Here is a 16,040-nt window from a genome sequence, read left to right on the forward strand (position 1 = left end):
ATACAACCGTACAATAAAAGCCATAGGCTGCTCTTTTATGCCTTCAACTTAACTGTAGGTGGTATGCACTTCCATACAAGGACTGGTAAGGGTCTGTTCAAGCTGGCACATCTCTGCACCAAGACAAAAGTGCAGCAGGTCCTTCTCTGAAAGATGCAATTTGGAGATGATTCAGCCTTGATTGTGCACTCAGAGGAAGCTCTACAGAGACTCATCAACTGTTTTGCTCAAGCCTTGTTGGGAGTTTGGCCTTACCATCAGCCTGAAGAAGACCAACATCCTGGGTCACGATGTTGCCAGCACTCCACACATTGGTGACCACACTATTGAGGTGGGAAGTGATTTTGTCTACCTGGGTTCCACCATAAGCAGCAACCTCTCCACTGATGCTGAGCTGGAGAAGGGCAAGGCAGCTATGGAAATGGCTTGCCTCTACAGAAGGGTATGGAAGAATATGATGCTAACGTCCAAACCAAGATGAAGGTTTACCAGCTTGGGTGTTGAGCACGCTGCTTTAGGAAAGTGAGTTGTGGACAACTTACAACTGCCAAGAGTGACATCTCAATGCCTTCCACATTCCCTGTGTTAGGAAGATGTTGGGCATTGTATGGTGGGACAGAATCTCAAACAAAGATGTGCTCTCCCAAGCCCATACTCCCAGCAAGCTCGCACTCCTGTCTTAGCGACATCTACAATGACTTGGTCATGTCCACGGAATGGAAGATGGCAGGATCCCCAAGGATGGGCTCTACGGGGAGCTGGCTTCAGACACCTGGCCTGTTGGCAGACCAACCCTGTGTTACTAAGATGTCTGCAGACATGACATGAGGGTGTGCTGGGCCTGGGGGTAAACCCGAGCAATGTGGTCCAGGTCTGGTCCTGAATCCAAGGATTCCACGAGGAGTCGGTCCGACAGCGCCAAGGCAGGAAACCAGGCAGGCAAGGTCAGGCACAGGGTCACAGGCAGGTTCTACCAAACAGCAATGTTGCTCCCCCAACCTGGGGCGGGGTCCAGCAGCCTTTTATCTCTGTTGGGGTAACAGCCGGTCCTGATCCCCTAGTGACTCGCCTCCCTGTCTCACCCGAAGGTGAGCACTCCTCCTGCGAGTACTCAGGTTTCTCCTTCTCTCAGACCTAAGCCTCTGCAGCTCAGGAGATGTCAGTGGGTTACTAAACCCAGAGGCCGCCTCAGCCTCCCCTGACCCAGCTGGTAGTGGAGCAGCTGTAAGTGATGGCCCGGCTGAAGGTAACAAGGTCATCCCCGCATCTGGAGCCAGGGCAGGCTCAGGCTCCTGACTCAGCCCAGCTGATGCTTGTTGCAGGGGAACCTGTGTAGACTGGGGCTCTTCAGAATCAGGCCCCAGACTTGGTTCTGATGCCGCCTGAGGCAGAGGATCTGGTGCGGACTGAGACTCCTCTGGTTCCGAGTCCAAGCCCGAGTCCCAGGCCATCACAGAAGGCTGGCAACTTCAACCCTGCTGTCTGAGAATCTCTTGCAGATGGCTGCAGGGCCTGGAGACAGGCAGTCAAGTTGTGTATCCATAGCAGTGACCAGAGGAGAAATGACCACAGAAAAAAGAAACTCCATGGTGCATCAGCAACCATACTATCAGATGCCTTCATCTGCCCCAGGTGCAACAAAACATGTCTCTCCTGTATCGGTCTCTATAGCCACAGCAGGCGCTGTAACCTTCCAACAGTTTGACGTCACCTGAGACAGGTAGATGCCAACAATAGAGAGGGCTTGTATATTCTCAACAGTCTTCTGCTTTGACTGTGAACTTCAGATGTGCAGATGCTTCTTCCCCCTTTTAAACTCACATTTTGAAAAGAAGATGCACTTAGAGTCTAGAATATAAAGTATAAAAAAACCAAATACAGTTATTTACCTCCCGGGAGGCAAATAATAGCATTCATGGGATGCATCGCAGCCTGTCTGGTTATGCTTCTTTGCATACAGTTTCTGATTTATTAACATTGTTGTAGATCTCAGTTGCTAAAGAAGCAAGCAAGTGAAATGTTCTGATCCAGCTGCAGATCATTTGCAGTCAAGCATGAGCTCAGTATGGTCATTAATAATAGCATCAATAGTTTAGTGGGGGGAGGAGAGAGGGCAACTGTTATTTGGACAGCTCCAGAGGCATGACCTCATCTTTACTTTCAGAACTCCTCTCATTATGAAGAGCCATGCGATGGAGGAGAGAGGGGCTGTATATTGCAGGGGTCCTTGGCAGGCCACAATGCACCCCATAGAACTGAATGGCAGCTGCTGACTCGCTGGAGAGGAAATAACACTGTGTACTAAGGATTTCCAGCAGAGAAGTTGTGCTTGTCCTTTGCAAAAAAAAAAAGAGGAAGAAAGAAGAAGGAGGAAGGAGGAAGGAGGAAGGAGGAAGGAAGAAGGAAGAAGGAAGAAGGAAGAAGGAAGAAGGAAGAAGGAAGAAGGGGGAAGGGGGAAGGGGGGAGGGGGAAGGGGGAAGGGGAAGGGGAAGGGGAAGGGGAAGGGGAAGGGGAAGGGGAAGGGGAAGGAATCTCATTGCATTTTGTAGCACCAATCTGAAGCTTCCAGACTGGTGACCGGGAATGGCCATAAAAGATCTACATTGGCTCCCAGTATGTTTCTGAGCACAATTCAAAGTGTTGGTGCCAGTGCCGGATTTACATATAAGCTAAATAAGCTATAGCTTAGGGCCCCACTCTCTTGGGGGCCCCCCAAAAAATTAAAGGAAAAAACACTGCATGTACATTTCCAGAATATTAATATACTTCTTCTTAATTGTATATTCAACACACACAAAACAGTGACAGTTTGTTGTTGACAAAGGACAGCTGGACATATAAAGGGCCCCATTACCTGCAGTAGCTGAGGGCCTCATCTAACCTAAATCCAGCCGTGGTTGGTGTTGATCTTTAAAGCCCTAAATAGCTGTGTACCTGAAGGAGCTTCTCCACCCCCATTGTTCAAGCTGAGGTCCAGCTCCAAAGGCCTTCTGGCGGTTCCCTCACTGCGAGAAGTGAAGTTACAGGGAACCAGGCAGAGGGTCTTCTCTGTAGTGGCACCCACCATGTGGAATGTCCTCCCATCAGATGTCAAGGAGATAAACAATGAAAAGTCTAAGAAAAAGAGGAGGAGGAGGAGGAGGAGGAGTTTGGATTTGATATCCCGCTTTATCACTAGCCAAAGGAGTCTCAAAGCGGCTAACATTCTTCTTTCCCTTCCTCCCCCACAACAATCACTCTGTGAGGTGAGTGAGGCTGAGAGACTTTAGAGAAGTGTGACTGGCCCAAAGTCACCCAGCAGCTGCATGTGGAGGAGCGGAGACACGAACCCAGTTCCCCAGATTACTAGTCAACCGCTCTTAACCACTACACCACACCCTACACAAATCTGGAGTGGAGTCCCTAAGGTTGTTGGATGGTGCCTTGCACACCTCCTTTCCACAACTCCTGCTGCCAAGCTGGTGCCAAACATAGTGCTCTGCTTTCCTTTGGACCACATCAGCAAGACCGAGAGAGGAGGGCCTTGTTGTCTCGGCATCCCAGGACCTCCGTAGACACTGCAGGTTTGCGCCCCACAAAGGTCAGTTGCTGCTGCTAATGTAGCCATTTGGCTTCACCTCTGGAGATGCACCCATTGTTTCTTGAGACAGTTGGATGCCAACAAGAGTTAGGGTTGTAACCCACCCAAGTCGGATTCGGGTGGACACAAAGCCACTCTCTCACTCTGATTCTTTACTTTTCTGTGCTGTATAGCTGCAAAGCTAGTTAAGAGGTTTACCGTATTTTTCTCTCCATAAGACACACTTTTTTCCTCCTAAAAAGTAAGGGGAAATGTCTGTGCATCTTATGGAGCGAATGCATGGTCCCTGGAGCTGAATTGCCCAGGAGCGAAAAGCAGATCATGCTTTTTTTTTTTTTTTAGAAAGAGGGAAGTGGGTGTTGAAACAAAGCCGCTGATCGGCAAGCGATCAGAAGTGAGATAAGGCTGCTGGTAAAGGAGACTGCCTGGGAGGGGGGAGGTAAAGACAGCAAACTTGCAAGGAGAGGAGACAGGAATACTAAAACAAGCAATGAGGAGAGAAATTAGTAGAAAAGGAGGAGCAAAAAACTGCTCCAGCTAAGGAAAAGACACTAAGGCAAACAAGAGGGAAGGGGGTGTTGAAAGGAAGCAGCTGATCGACAAGCGATCGGGAGGGAGATAAGGGAGGCTAGCGATAAAGGAGGCTGCCTGGGAGGGGGGAGGTAAAAGCCCATGGATCCTCAGGATTTTTGCATTGGGTCACCCCAAATTCACCATCAGATCACATAGCCTGCACACACAAAAATCACGCATCCACTGTGTCGTGGGGCCACAATGGCGCAAAAACGTGGTTACAAAGCACGGATCCACATGGATCCTCAGGATTTTTGCATTGGGCTACCCCAAACTCACCGTCAAATCACATATCATGTCTGTGGCCACAGCATGAACCACAAAAATCATACACCCACTGTTTCATTCAGAATATTTTTTTCTTGTTTTCCTCCTCTAAAAACTAGGTGTGTCTTATTGTCAGGTGCGTCTTACGGAGCAAAAAATACGGTATTTAGGTTTGTGAAAAATGCTACCTTGCTCTGCTTTAACAAGCAAAAGGTCCTTGGTTCAATCCCCATCCTCTCCAGGTAGGGCCTGAAAAACTGAAAAGAGGTTGCTGGCCAGTGTTGACAATATTGATCTAGATGGCTCAACTTGTTGTAAGGCAGTTTCCTATTTCCTAAAGCTAGTTTTCATGTTGGAAATAGTCACCCTTATATTTTCTCCTTGCCTGCTGTCAACCTCTGTACCTGGCTGTATGGTCCTTATCAATGACAGTACAAAACTCTCCAGGCCATTGATAACTCCCCAGTCATATTTTCAAGAATCGAACGCCTCCAATGCATCCTCTTATTGACCGCCCACCATTGAGGAAGTCCGAGCTACTCTCACAGACACTCCCGCTAAATAAAGCCATTAAGATCTCCTCCACCCCTCCCAGGCTGCCTTAGGACTGCGGCCTCTTAATTGCTGCCAATATCTACAGAGCACTGTCCAAATCTCATTTGGAAGAATGATCATATGCTCGGTAATGTGCATGTTAGAATAATAATAATACACTAAAACACCGCAGGGGGGGAAAAGGCCGATGACTCAGCAAAGTGGGGTGCTATTTTTGGCACACAGTAATCTTCCCAGATTTGTACGTTGACAATTGTGGACTGGGCCCGTTCAAAACATCTCGGAACGGAACTGAAATCAATGATGCACAACCGGCTACTTTAACCAACAGTATATATTTTCTGAAGACAGAGGGTTTCGCTTTGGGGACCGGAATCAATAGCTTCTCTCAATGTGCTTTAAGAATACAAGCGGCGCTAGAGCTGGAATGGAATTGTTTCACAGAGCTCTCCATTGCAAATTCTTAAGCAGAATATTCTGCAGATACTCTCTGAATGGGAAAGAGCACGCAGTATCTGCTCTGCATGGAGAAAGTCTCTGGTTACAGCTACGTTCTGGAGGGACTTAATGGAAAAGTTGGTGCACAAATTGAAGTGGGCAAGAGGAGCCAAGCAGAAAGACCCCTTTGCTGGAAAATGATGGGGCTTTGTTTTGTCCACAGATACTCCAGAAAAGCAAAGAGCCCTTCGAAAGGCTTATACTAACTTGTGGGTTACATATTAAGAACATGTTTTAGAGATGAAAACTGTTAGATTTCTTGGTGTACCTACAGGAATACAGGCTTTCATAATGTACTTTTGGGGGTCTCAGGGGAAAATATTTGTTGGGTTCCCAGGATTCTTGGGGGACTGCAATGGGAACTGAACTTCAACCACTTATGGGGTGGGGGACAGGCTTCCCACGCCTACATTTCTTGCTTAATTACCTATGGTTTGCGGTGGGACACTCAATTTTCCACTTAAGGTGCCAACATGTCGACATCAAAGCTTTCCCATAATTCCCTTACAGATTGCCAACAGATAGATAGATGAGAGATAGAGATAGAGATAGAGATAGAGATAGAGATAGAGATAGAGATAGAGATAGAGATAGAGATAGAGATAGAGATAGAGATAGAGATAGAGATAGAGATAGAGATAGAGATAGAGAGATAGAGAGATAGGGAGGGAGGGAGGGAGGGAGGGAGGGAGGGAGGGAGGTAGATATAGATGTTAGATAGATAGATGATACAGTGCTTTTTCTGGGGGACGCAGGGGTATGCACACTCCTAAACATTTTGTGAATCTAAGCTTGGCTTCACTGAGGGCTGTATTTCAATATGAGTAGGAAAATGAGAGTACCCCTGAACATTTTTTTAAGAAAAAAAGCACTGGACAAATAGATATCTGAACATATTTTCAAAACACCATTACAAGACAGAGAATATATAGAATTTAAGAATATATAGAACTTCTGAGCAGTCCATCTATACTAACTTGTTGCAGCCTTTACGACAACCCTATAAGGTGTGCCAGTACTATTAATACTCCCATCCTGCCGATCAGAGAGGCTGAGAGATAAGGAGAGGATGCCTAAGAAAGTCTAGTGAGTTTGTGGCAGAGGTAAGGTTTGATCTAACCACTCTGCTTTACCACCTCCTAGCCAGAGTGAGGAACAGCACAGTTGCATCCTGTTTATTCTAATAACTGGTTCCTGACAAAATTATCCCTAATTTACACATATCCTCTACCCCATAAATCCACATAAAGCAGGTGATTTCACTGCCAGGTACTTTTCTTTCTTTCTTAATTATAGTTTACAGAGAGAGAAGCTGTCATTAAAACCGCATTTGTCACTCCGCAGAGATAGGAGTACCAGGGTAGCTCCGTCTATAATGAGAAGACAACACGCTATAGTTATTACGAGTGCCTGTGGCAGTCAAGCGCTGAGTTTTTAATGGTACCAACTGTAACTTGAGGGATGTCATAGAAAGGGGGAGAGAGAACTGTTTTACAAATATACACAGCGAGAACAGATTATAGGCAACGCTGAGTGTATTTTGCAACAGCTCCTCTCACACACAGAAACGAGGATTGAGTCTGGAAATCGGCATCCTGAAATTCTCAACTTTCAGGGTATTGTTTGGTTTTAATGATGCAAGTTTGTAGTCCTTGTTGATGTATGAAGCTGCATCAAATGTTAGCCATACTGAGAGAAGACCCACTGAATTCATTAATTATTGTTATTATTTGTTACATTTATATCACACAGTTAAGGGGGCGCGGGTGGCGCTGTGGGTTAAACCACCGAGCCTAGGACTTGCCGATCAGAAGGTCAGCGGTTCGAATCCCCGCGACAGGGTGAGCTCCCGTTGCTCAGTCCCAGCTCCTGCCAACCTAGCAGTTCGAAAGCATGTCAAAGTGCAAGTAGATAAATAGGTACCACTCCGGTGGGAAGGTAAACGGTGTTTCCGTGCGCTGCTCTGGTTCGCCAAAAGCGGCTTAGTTATGCTGGCCACATGACCCGGACCTAATGGTCAGGGGTCCCTTTACCTTTATCACACAGTTATTTCCTCCCATGAGCTCTGTGAGGTAGGTTAGGCTGAAAGTCTGTGATGGGCACAAGGTCACCCGGTGAGTTGCATGGCTGAGCAGGGATTTGAGCCCCTAGGCTCGTGCTCTAACCACTACACCACTCTGGCTAATAATCAACACGACTAACTTTGACCCATCAAAACTTAGTTGGATACAACTCAGAGATTGGGGGGGGGGGGAGAGTGAGGAATACCTGGTGAAACCTCAGAGGCTAGTTGAGGGTTGGGGATGACAAATGTGGGCGGGACTTCCAGAGATCAGGGGTGTAGCTTTCCCCTTTGATCTGCAGAATCCGAACAAACTGTTAGAAAGAGCTGATCTCCTTCAGGCTGCAACCCTAAACACATTTAGCAGGGATAGGTTGGGGAATCAATGCACTTTGCATTTGGAGCCAAATCTGCGCTTTCAAAAAAAAAAAAAGTGAGAAATTTGAAGCAAATTTAGAGCTTCCTGATCAGGTAAAATACCCAAAGAATTTTGATTACTTTCAAAGTGAATGAATGCTGATAAAACTAGCACAGTGCCATTCCAGAGTTTTTCCTTAAATTTTAAGATCTGGCTCTGGGGAAATTGGAGCTTCAGGCTCTGATGAAACACCCAAGAAATTCTGAGCTGGATTTTAATATGTTTTCATATGACAACCAGAATTTCTCAGGGAGGTATATAATAGCACTTGTAATTTACATTGTGCCTAGATGGGTGATTCCAGTTGATGAGCAACTTTGAAAATCTAGCCTCTGGAGTAATTTGTTTCGGGGTAAGTCACCCTTTAGCCATAGATTTTCCTAAAATGTATTGAAGGATAACCCGGGGAGGGGGAACCTAATAGCAATTTAATTTTCCATCTAATAAAACAGATTTTATTTACATGATCTGCAAGTCTGCTTACCATATTGAAGCTGACAGACTGTCCAACTTGCTTTGGTCTCTAATTATTGAAATGAGGCAAACATCTCTGTTGAGTGACATACTTTTCCCCCCCTTTTTTTGAGATTATAAAATGGAAGAGGCCCCTTGGTGGTTTAATCAGCCTGCCTCCTCTTTTCTGTAAATAACATTTAATCATCTTAACCAGTCACATTTTCATAATAGCCTCTTTCGCCAGCTTTCAGAAATAATATTAATCTGCTAAAAAGAGAGAGTTGGGGTGGCTGGAGACTGACTCTCAAGGCTTTAAAATCTCACTTACTTAAGGTCATGATTATTGCTTATTTAAGCGGATGGATTGCAAACAAAACAAAGCAAAAAAAAAGACAACAAACAACAACTTAGAAGACATCTGGCTCATGGGCAGCTTCTCTTGTTTATCCTAATGCCATTGCTTTATTTACCCTGCAGATGTGCTATAGATTATTGCATGCTATACGTGACATTTTTGCTGGGTTCCACTTGCAATTTTCGGGCGATTGCTAGTGCACAATAACCTCTGCTCGTATGTGAAGAAATGCCGGCTACTCTCTGCAAGATTCCTGTCTCGGTGTTTGTCACATCCAGTTGTGCATCCTCATTAGTGGAGTGGATTTAAGTCGTTTGAGGGTCCCAAGTGGTATTGCAGAGCTTAACAAGCGCCTCAACGCTGTATCTGCATTATCTACTTAAACTGGTTTAATAGTTATTCCCTCTCCGCAGGAAACCTGTTTGTTTGCTTGCTTGCTTGTTTGTTTGTTTTGTATAGTGCCATCAGCGTGCCTGACGTTTGATAGAGTAAAAGAGGGTAGGTCTCTGTGCTGAGGACTTAAAAATTTAAAATTCAACAAAAAGTGAAACCGCAAATGAAGGATGCAAAAGTAAGCCAGGAATGAAAACTAGGTGGTGCTTCTACTTAGCCCTAGTTATTGGCTTAGTTTCAGGAAGACATTTTTATTCAAACTTTCCCCTAATATATGATGATGATTATTATTTTTTTACATACCTGTTGGTTTGAGAATTGCATTGCAAAATTCAGAGCAGTGCAAATTTCAGAGGCTAACTGCGCTTCAGTTCACATGTTGTTTCAGAAAGCACAGATTTGGTTGATTCAGCTTTCAATGCAAACTGAAATGACTCCATATCCATATAGCCCTTCCCCTTCCTTTACCTTGAACATGCCCCCTTTCCTCAAGGGAATGAACTTCTGTATGCAATACACATGCTCTCTGCCACTGAGCTACAACCCATAGTGCCATATACTGTAAACGCATTGTTACATGCCACCCCAATCTCCATGAGTGCCTGCTGACTATTGTGTGTGCTGGTGGTAGTGGGGACAGAAAAATGTGAATGAAAAGGGGCATAGAAATATACAACAAAACAAAACTGAAGGGGGGGAGAATGGGGCATAACTGGCAGCGCTTACCAGATGACAACCACAATTGCTCACTCCAAACCTCCTTGCTCAGCCCCAACTCTCCATAGGACTCAACTGTCAGTGCAAAGGCTTATGGGATTGCACTTGCAAAGGCTTATGGGATTGCTATGCACTGTTTAATAATAATAATAATAATAATAATAATAATAATAATAATAATAATACATTTTATTTATACCCTATCTTCCCCAGCCAAGGCTGGGCTCAGGGTGGCTAACAAACAATAATAAAAACAAGTTGAATGAATACAACTTAAAAACAAGATTAAAATACAACATTGAAACATTGAAACATTAAAATGCAGCCTGTTTTCGTGTATTTTGCCCCTTCTGGGCTCTTTTAGGGCTGTTTTTGCCATTCTTAAAGTCACTTCTGCCTTTGGCGCAATGCGCCCATGTGCAATCATAAAGCAATTGGATGCACATGAATTGGGAGTTGCGTGTGTTTGTGTACACACACACATATACATACATACATACATACATACATACGTATATTAATGACTCATCCTTTTCTTGTGACTGTAATTCATTTCAAACTGCTTTTAACAATGTATTTACTTAATTGCTGTAATCCGCCCTGGAACCTTGTGTTGAAGGAGGGCTAAGAAACTGAATAAATAACAACAGCAATAAATAACAATAAAGGGGATCTTTTCTTTTGAAACATCCCCTCCTGACCCCCTCGCTCTAATCCCCATAACCATCTTTGTTTATCATCTGTGCTAATGCAGCTGTGCCCTTGTTATAACTTCCCTCCTAAAGCCCTAATCCGTGCAGATCCGTTTAGCGCTGGGAACACCAAGAAGGAGTAAAGCCATTACTGAGCTGACAGGGCAGTGCAAAGAAAATGCAGTGATGGACTAGCCATCACTTGACCTGAATGCAAAACTTATATCCTATTGGATTGACCTTTTCCCAGAGAGTAATGGATGCTCCCACCTGTCATCTCTGCTACGTTGCTAGTCATACTGTCTAGAGTGTGTGTGTGTGTGTGTGTGTGAGAGAGAGAGAGAGAGAGAGAGAGAGAGAGAGAGAGAGAGAGAGACTTGCTTTACAATTAAGACAGATCTTCTGCATAATCCACTGGTGCCAATCAATACATACCTTTAAAGAAATATTTCCAGGTTACTGTGTGTCAGTATGGAAGGTTGTGGCTATGACAGTAGGTTCTTAGAACAAACAAGTTAACCAGGAGATTTTTGTTGTGTGTAGTTGTTTTTTGTTTTTTTTTATAACGCAGGTGCTAAGTCAGTGAATGAAAAATGCAGCCCTCTTCTGGGTGAGACAGGTAACAGCTGAAGGACAAACTACACATTACGCAGGAAGTCTAAGACTGGGTCTCCTGGCTTTCCCGTCCCCCATCCTGATACCAAAATATAGCTGCAGGAGCAGGGAAAGAGGTGGTGTTTTGCTGTTTTTCTCCCAATCCATTTTCCCAATCAAAATCCCCCGGTGCAAAACCTTGTCTCACAGGGGTGGGAAGCAGGTATCTATATTCCAAATGTGTCCACAGGCTTAAAAAGGCTAGCAAACCCCCACTTGAACCCAAAGACCCAGAGTGCTTTGACATGGCAATTCATTGTGGTAGTGCTCATGGCAACAGCATCTACATGATGTTGTCCTTGTCAAAATGACATCCCTCGACTGGCTCCCTCCTTCTTCTTCCTCCCTCAACCACCCCCTTTTGACAACCTTGGATAACTCTGGCCCGATCCAACGTGGGGTGATTTGGGGCTTCCACAACCACTCAGATCGAACTCCAGGTTGACCCAAATCAACCCAATTTGGTTCAGGATCCAGGATGTTGAGAGTGTACTAACTTATGGTCTGTGTGTGTGGTTTGGGAGCTACACGGTCAAGGGAAAAACAATGTTGTCCAGGGTTGTAAAGACTGCGGAGAGAATAACTGGGTGCACTCTTCCCACCTTGGATCAAATCTATGCTTCCAGGTGTCATAAGAAAACTGCAGAGATAGCGCAGGATCGTGCGCACCATAGAAATTATCTCTTTCAGCTTCTGACTTCTGGAAGAAGGTACAGGGTTATAAAGACCAGGACTAGCCACCTGAGAAACAGTTTCTATCCAAATGCGATTTTGGTTTTAAACTCAGTGTAAGGTAGTCTCTGGGGACACGGGTGGCACTGTGGGTTAAACCACAGAGCCTAGGACTTGCTGATCAGAAGGTTGGCGGTGCGAATCCCCGCGACAGGGTGAGCTCCCATTGCTCGGTCCCAGCTCCTGCCAACCTAGCGGTTCAAAAGCACGTCAAAGTGCAAGTAGATAAATAGGTACCTCTCTGGCGGGAAAGTAAATGGTGTTTCCGTGTGCTGCTCTGATTCGCCAGAAGCGGTTTAGTCATGCTGGCCACATGACCCGGAAGCTGTACGCCAGCTCCCTCGGCCAATAAAGCGAGATGAGCGCCGCAACCCCAGAGTCGGCCACGACTGGACCTAATGGTCAGGGGTCCCTTTATCTTTAAGGTAGTCTCTATGGGAGTATATTGTATTTAATTATGGGGTATCAGAGTTTTTAGGGGGTTAACCAGGCTGGGATAGCTGGGATAGCAGGCGTGTTGGTTTTTGAATGTCTGATGTAGATTTTTTCAATTTCATTGTTCTGTATGGGACAATGACAATAAAGATTATCGTATCATATTCGTCGGGGGCCTGTTCGCAGTTCTGATTCCAATGCCTATGAAGTCAGCCTAGAAAGGATATAACCAAGCAGTATCGGTAAGGGGGAGAAGACATGCCGAACATGTCAAAATGTCCTAGCCACAATCCTGCGTACTTTACCGATAATCTAACGGCATACATTGGACGCCTTTCTGGAGAACTACCCAGGGTGTGCTGCAACATGTTAAAAGAAGGTCCCATTTGTAATTGCTTTATTAATATTTATTAAGTGAGCACTAGCTTCAGGTACATTCTTTAATAACTTATTTATAAAGCGTGCTTATGAAATACATTAAAAATACATTCTTTCACAGATAGTGCTTTAACAAGCCACTATAAAGTGTACTATCCAAAGGCAGATAATGACCACATCGGAGAAGCTGGGAACATGCCAGACTTGAAGACAGGGAAAGAGGGAGGGTGATAGTGACTGGGTTGTGGGTTTTTCTTAGCTCGGTGGGTTCCAAATTCTGCAGGCATCCTTCAGGGAAGTCAGGGAGAAAGAGGAAGGAAGTCGACCATTGCCATATCGTGTTTGGAAACTGCATACACACAATACCTATAAAGCAGATTCAAAGCACATTTTCTCCCCCTCAAAGAATTCTGGGCACTGTCGTTTAAGGGTTGCTGGAACTTGTAACTCTGCGAGGGATAAACTACAGCGCCCATCATTCTTTCAGAAAGAAATGTGCTTTGAATGTGCTTAAAGGTATAGTGTGAAGCCAGCCTCGGATTGCACAGAATTGCTTTTGGGTTTCAGTTTTTTTAAATTAGAAAAAGCATTGTTTTGGAAAGCCATGTGAAAAATTATTTGGCTTTCACTTTTGTTTTTTGTATTGTCTTTGGTATTCATAAAATGTTTCCTTCTGCAGTTTTCCAAGTGCCATTTAATTAAGCACATTTAATGTCCATTAAATGAGCAGCTTTCACAAACATTTTATTATCATGTTTTATTAAAAAAAAAACCTACCCACTAAAAAATGCTGCCATACACTTAAATATTGATGGGCACCAAAATTAACATGAAGCAACATCTGTGTTTAGCCGATGAGTACTTAAAATGTATTCCAAAACTCTCCGCTTAAAAAATGTTTCATACGTAAATAATTTCCTTACAGGACTTTGCATTTTAAATTTTAAAGAGATAGATCGGCTGCCTTTTATGAAACGGGGGGAAATCAGAACATCTGTTTGTAAAAAATTTTTAGTTTAAAATGTTAATAGTATTGAATTCTTGTGTTGTGGAATTAAAATGCTCTTTTTGGGGAAGGCTAGTTGGGAGCGGAAAACACACACAAAAGATTCAATATGAGCCCATGAAGATGGAGATTTTGAAAAAGTACTGGGTAATATCTACAATATTGAAGAGAGAAGTCACCTAATAAAGTACAGTGATTGTGGGTTGTTGTTTTTATTATTATTATTATTACTACATGGGCACCATAGAACAGAAGTCAGAGCGGGACTTGGACAACTGTTGTCCTGCAGATGTTACAGTGGTACCTTGGGTTACGCTTCAGGTTACATACGCCTCAGGTTACAGACTCCGCTAACCCAGAAAAAGTGCTTCAGGTTAAGAATTTTGATTCAGGATGAGAACAGAAGTCGTGCTTTGGCAGCGCGGCGGCAGCAGGAGGCCCCATTTGCTAAAGTGGTGCTTCAGGTTAAGAACAATTTCAGATTAAGTACGGACCTCTGGGACGAATTAAGTACTTAACCCGAGGTACCACTGTATTTGACAACAATGCCTGTCATCCATATGGAAAGGTTGCAGCATTTGGGACTTTTTAGTTTAGAGAAAAGGTGAGGAAGAGGTGCTGGGATAGACATTATTCTTATTAAAACATGAAAGTTTTTCCTGCCTTTCCCATAACATGGCAATTCATAGACATCCAATGGAGCTGAATGTTGGAAGATTCAGGACAGATGGAAGTTCTTCTTCTCCCTTCACATTTTGTGTGTGTGTGTGTGTGTGTGTGTGTGTGTGTGTGTGTTTCCCTCATTTTTATTTTACTTTCCAGTACAGCACCTTCCCTGTTTTCGTTTCCAAAAGAGCAATACAGTGGTACCTCAGGTTACATATGCTTCAGGTTACATATGCTTCAGGTTACAGACTCCACTAACCCAGAAATAGTGCTTCAGATTAAGAACTTTGCTTCAGGATGAGAACAGAAATCGTGCTCCGGTGGCATGGCAGCAGCAGGAGGCCCCATTAGCTAAAGTTTACATCTAGAAGAAGAAGAAGAAGAAGAAGAAGAAGAAGAAGAAGAAGAAGAGTAGTAGTAGTAGTAGTAGTAGTAGTAGTTTGGATTTGATATCCCGCCTTTCACTCCCTTTAAGGAGTCTCAAAGCGGCTAACATTCTCCTTTCCCTTCCTCCCCCACAACAAACACTCTGTGAGGTGAGTGGGGCTGAGAGACTTCAAAGAAGTGTGACTGGCCCAAGGTCACCCAGCAGCTGCATGTGGAGGAGCAGAGACGCGAACCCGGTTCCCCAGATTATGTGACTACCGCTCTTAACCACTACACCACACTGGCTCTCATTCATAAGCAACCCATTCATAAGTCGCAAGTGTTATCATATTTTCAATCCATTGACTAAAGAGGGATATGGATTTATTTTTCCAGTGCATCAGTATCAATCTTTTGGCCATTGTAAAGGCACGAAGAATCCATTTAGGTTGCCCAGTTGTCAAATTCCGTATAGTAGGTACGTAATTCAAAAGAATATTTTCCTCTTAGAAATTATACTTTTCCCACACAGTCATGGTCATGCAGTCTAATACTTTCTCCCAAAACTTAGTAAGTGTAGGACATTGTAAAAACATGTGTTCTTTGAATGTTCCTTGACCATTCGACTGACTGGGTGACCATGGGTCAGCCTCCATCTCTCAGCCTAAGATGTCTCATAGGAATTGGCTGCGAGGATAAATGGATGAGCTGGGGGGCACTAGATATGACAGCCCCAGCTCTCTGAAGGAAAGCTGTAATCGGGTTTCTTTGGCTCCCATGCCATGGCTTTCTCCGTAACTCTCAATGGGATGTGCATACCATTCATCTTTCTCTTCCCCAGGGCTCTGACCTCATGCTGCTGTATTTAGGGAGCTAAGGGGAAAGAAATAAGATATGGAAGTATTGAATTGAGCAAGTTGGCTGTTAATTGCAGGTTCTTCTGGAAGATGCTAAGTCATAGGGGGCCGTGATCTCACCAACTTATATTGGAGCGTCCCACAGAGACTGTTTGCCATGACCCACATGCAGAAAAAGTGGTGGGTTCATGGTGTCCTGCACGACCTTACAGTTGAGAATGATCTTTATGAGATTTCCCTAACTCTTGCTGATAAATGGCAGTTGTTGGGATCATAGCCTAAGGCTGCCATCCCATACTGTGTTACGTACTGCAGGCTGTAAACGTGCGTCTGAATAAACATACATGCATAGGATCGTTCTGTAGAAGTGCTGCACAGGG

The 16,040-nt window shown here is 44.4% G+C and overlaps 1 long non-coding RNA gene across 1 annotated transcript in view; it reads left to right on the plus strand.

Moving 5' to 3' along the window:
* Positions 1-12,547, plus strand: part of LOC310689103 — a 64,597-nt gene extending 52,050 nt beyond the window's left edge. The window contains exons 2-3 of the long non-coding RNA XR_014517322.1: positions 11,928-12,013; positions 12,378-12,547. This is a non-coding gene — a long non-coding RNA (uncharacterized lncRNA). The remainder of the gene's footprint in view (positions 1-11,927; positions 12,014-12,377) is intronic.
* The last annotated feature ends 3,493 nt before the right edge of the window (positions 12,548-16,040 follow it).

The sequence above is a fragment of the Podarcis liolepis genome, assembly GCF_965112155.1.
Source record: "Podarcis liolepis genome assembly, chromosome: 11".
Classification (NCBI taxonomy): domain Eukaryota; kingdom Metazoa; phylum Chordata; class Lepidosauria; order Squamata; family Lacertidae; genus Podarcis; species Podarcis liolepis.